Source organism: Hetaerina americana, unplaced genomic scaffold (assembly GCF_022747635.1).
Source record: "Hetaerina americana unplaced genomic scaffold, ioHetAmer1.1.p SCAF_11, whole genome shotgun sequence".
In the NCBI taxonomy this organism is placed as follows: Eukaryota; Metazoa; Arthropoda; class Insecta; order Odonata; family Calopterygidae; genus Hetaerina; species Hetaerina americana.
Genome location: NW_027286181.1, coordinates 771,176 through 775,882, shown reverse-complemented (window position 1 = coordinate 775,882; position 4,707 = coordinate 771,176). Strand labels below are relative to the sequence as shown.

General features: G+C 41.2%; 1 non-coding gene across 1 annotated transcript; it reads left to right on the top strand.

Annotated features, from left to right (window-relative positions):
* Positions 1-1,474: 1,474 nt before the first annotated feature.
* TRNAQ-UUG (transfer RNA glutamine (anticodon UUG)) lies at positions 1,475-1,546 on the top strand. The gene has a single exon. It is a non-coding gene; the product is annotated as a tRNA-Gln (tRNA).
* The last annotated feature ends 3,161 nt before the right edge of the window (positions 1,547-4,707 follow it).

The following is a 4,707-nucleotide window of genomic DNA, read 5'->3' as shown; positions in this document are numbered from 1 at the left end:
TTTTAAGTGTTACTATTTTATTTGTGTTCCATTGTGCCGTCCAAATATTATACTGTTCCTGTGAGTGTTTCTATATCGATATATATATATATATATATATATATATATATAATATATATAAATAAAACACAGTAATCAACCCGAAGGTCGGTTTAGTAGGTGATGGTAGAGATCACCCAGTACTAAGCCCTATACGGCGTGTGAAAATTCACACATCAGGGTAGGGGGGGCAGATCCTTTCCCTTTGCCGGTTATGGTTTCCCAGGAAGACCTGGTACCCGAAAAAATCACTTCAGCTTGGGTGGACCTGCAGGTGCCCAAAGTGCCTTGCCCGGGAATCGAACCCGGGACCCTCCGGTCAGCAGTCCAACGCTCTACCCACTGGACTACCGCGACCCATATATATATATAAATATATATATATATAGAGAGAGAGAGGATCATTATTGCTGCCCACTTTGATTGATTCTACTACACTTCATGCCAGCAGTCAGTACCCAATGTGCCGATCAAATTCCAATTTCTTCGCCACGATTTCTGTTTCGTTTTGAGTGGCTAAGGTGTACCAACAGAATCATATTTTACTGAGGGGCCTGTAGGACACTCCTAGTGATAAGGAGATTAATTCTTAATACATTAGCTTGGAGTATACACATATGGACTATTATAGTAATAAAAGGGACGAAACATGAGTACTCGAATGTTTGTCGGTTAGTTAACAGGGAGTGGTAAACTTCTCCAAAGCAATCCTAGCAATTTTTGCTGTCAAAAAGCCACTAAGTGACAGTTAATTCTGATAATGCTTCAAAAGTGTGAAATGACGCTGCCTTTTCGCTCTCTCCTTGCAAATCATCGATCTGGGAAGTGGCGAGGATGGGCGACCTTGGTCATTTGGGATTCCAGGCACCGCCGCAGCATCCAGAACTACGGACCCGGCGAATTCTTTCCTCGACGGCAGGCGAGGCGGGTGGGCGCCTTATCCAACATTCCCGACCCCTTCAAGGCCTTCGGGTCGGGCGCAGGAAACTCCTCCAACGCCATAATTTAATAGTAGGCCTCACCTCTCTCGTAACTTCCCTAAGGGCAAGACCGAAAACACATTACTCCGGCTTGAGTTCCAAATTAAACGTGTTTTCTTCATTCATTACTTTTATGAAAATGAATTTTCCGTGTCGTGGGCAAGTGTCTCCAGTTACGGCAGCAATGAAAAGATATGAATGTCAAAGGGTAGTTTAATTTTCGCAGTCGAATTTGCAACATGTGTTTGGGGAGGAGATTGGGGTGTTTTTGAATGAGAATTTATTTCGCTGAAATTTCATAGATGTAAAACTAGCCGTTCCAAATTCTTCCACAGCCTCCAACGTCATTTAATTTGGATTTCCTCTTGTCGCCCAACGTACTTGAAACACTTCCTTGCTACTCTTCCTTCGTAATTCATTTATTATCAGCCAATACCAATTTTCCATCTTTATGCGGTCCCATGGTGTAATGGTTAGCACTCTGGACTTTGAATCCAGCGATCCGAGTTCAAATGTCGGTGGGACCTAATTTTTTCCGACCCCGGTGTCGGCGGGGTTATGTCCAAGCCTGAGGTCGTTGGTTCGATCACCTAGGTGGTTTTTCCTCCACCTATGGCTTAGGTGCATGTAATGGTAATATTTTTATATCATTGTTTTAAGTACGATGAGAAGCCCGAAATGGTGTTTTTCGAACTAATGCAAAATAAATAAATAAAATAAATTTCATTCCGCCTCCCATCCTTTCATACCTATCAGCTTTAGAAACAATCCCATCCGTAGTAAATGTATTACAAAATCGAATTCTAATCTTTGGTATTTATCATATCAAACTTATCACATTTCATAAAAAAGTACTATATTAATTTTAAAGTTTTTGACTGTGGATGAATATTTTCTGAGGCTAATAGGCGTTATAAGATGGGAGGCGGAATCAAATTATTAATAGCTGATGAAATTGGTGCTTATTCTAAAAAAATATTCAGGTAAATTTTATTGCATAAACTGATTAACATAACTTAATGTTTTTGGGCGGAAGGCTGCGTACACTAGGGAGATTACCATGGCGGTTTCCTGTTGTTTACCAAATAGGAGTTCTTAAGGCCGATACCTCGAAATTCTCGCCCATAATTGTGACTGTTGATATTACTGACCGGTATTTTTAGCCTCCGCCGTCAGTGCCCTCTGACCGTATTGTTGTCACTCACCGTTGGCACATTTTAGTTAGGTTATTCTATGGGCCATTTAACCTTTTACCGCTATCGGTATTTCGCTCTCAGCCGACCCTCGAAGTCTCTTAGTTTCACTCGCTACCCCTGGGATATCTTCGCCTTCCACGTTCCTAAATTCCAATTATTTCCTACAGCAGCCAATAATTGACGAGGCGGGTCATGCGCCTAATATAAGGCTCATGTCTCGATGACTAAATGCAGAATCAATTTTTATGTGCAAACGGATTAGAAGTCTACAAGAAATTGATGAATTAATCCAAAACCAGAGGGTAAATAGTTCAACAAAGCATATAGAGAACATTTTAAACTACAAGAAACGGTGTGTTAAGAATTTTTTATGCATGACCTATTTTCCGAGTAGTCAAGGTTCGTAAGTTATCATGAAGAGGAGAATGGTTTCAAACAATTGAATGGAATAATTAATTGATCATGTTATTTATACGTATTATATATAAATTAAAGTGTTAGAAATATTAGGATATGGTACCGCAAATTTAGGAGAATTTATCCCGGTGCTTTCACCCGAATACATCGGAAGACGCTGATTCTTTGTAATAAATTCGTCTACAAATGCGGTAATACTTACTTATTTAATATTTTCAATTAAAATAGTGTTCCGCAATGCATCGGACTGAACCATAGGCAGTATATAATTGTCAATTTGAGGAGATATTATTTAATTAAGTTGCACGATAATGTTCTTCATGTCCAGTTAAACAATTCTCCGTCTTCAGTCATTGAAATAAAGGTATCGTTAAACGTAAATTATCATAAATGCCTGCCGAAGCCGTTCGTCTGGAAAGTCACATCCTTGACGTTTATTTCACCATATCGAAAGTCCTCGCGATCCCTCGCGGATTTCCATGCATTCCCCGAGGCTGGGGGTGGAGGGGGGGAGAAGGGAACAAAGGGTGCTCACCCCACAACTGGGACCCCGAGAGTTCCGAGTCAGAGAAGGGGACCAGCGAGGTCGGAGGACAGAAGAAGCGCGCCTTGCGGAGCGAATCGGGTGGCTGATTGTCATCCCAGCTAATAAATTGGCACACGGGGATCTGCGCTCTTCGGGTCATTAACTGCCTTCAATGTGGATCCCCATTGCATGGTCCATGCCGTTGGATGTTGTATCCTAATCAATCTGCCTTCATCATCGGCAGTCATTAACCCGAGTGTTGACTGAGGCATCTCGTTCGCTTCCTAGGCTTCTCATCTTCCATTCTTCGTAATTCAATAATTCTCATATCTATTATCGCCCAACAGATTTCATTTATCGGCCTTCGTTAATAGGCCACTCCACGTCAAGTTCTGGCATCGTTCCTCAGGCATCATCAAGAATCATCTCACTTCATGAGACAACAAAATACCTTCCCTATCTCGTGGTTCTGAATCCCTTACGAGATTGTTGTCTGGGAAGCATAGTTGAGAACATCGAAATAAAAATGTCCAATTCTCATTTCAGTGCATCTTTTTCTAAGCTCCTTACGGTAAATTCATCCTATGGAAACGGAAAATGGTCAATTTTGAGCACATATACCTTAAGCACAATTTTATTGCATCCATCCTTACGACAATGACTTTCAAATTTAGTAAAACACGTTTCGTTTACTGACAACCCAAATATAAACTTAATGTGTAAGTTTGATCAAGGCTTAAAATAAAAAATATTACAGCTTTCTGAGGGTTATCTAATCCATATCGTTTGCTATCCGCGATAGAATAGAAAGTCAAGGAAAGTCGGTGTGCAAATCGGACATAATTTCATCCGGTTCGTTTTATTTTCATTTAGACAGGCATTCTAGTTCGTTCTCTTGATGTGTGAGCTAGAATTTTGGAATAAGAGCATTTCTCCCTCCCGAACGCTTACCACATCATATGTGGTAATAATGAAATAGATAGTGTATACTTTATTAAATACTTGGGTGCCACCCTCACCCACGGCTTCTATTGGGTGAAATGCATTTGGGGAATACGAGGGGGGACCCAAAATAACTGGAATTTTGTTATAGATTCTTTAGTTCTCAATATGTTTACATTAAATTTTGTTCACCTTCAAAGTATTCCCTATTGACCAAAATGCACTTCTACAAACGACATTGTTCGAAACATTTCTGAAATTCATTAATCGGGATGTCCTTTAGGCCTTCTAGCGATTTTTGTTGTACCTCCTCCACGGTGTCAAAACGCTTTCCTTTCATGTCCCTTTTGAATCTGGGGGCCAAAAAGAAGTCACAGGGAGCTAAACTTAGTGAGTAGGGGGGGTGGACAATCGATGTCACGCCGTTTTGTGTCAAAAACTGCATCACGGAGAGGGTGGTATGAGCCGGCGCGTTGTCATGATGGAAGAACCAGTCGCCTGTGTGCCAAAGATCTGCTCTTCTCTTCCGGATACTCTCCCTCAATCTCTTCAAAACCTCCAGGTAAAACTTCCGGTTGACAGTTTGACCCGGGGGAACGAACACCGA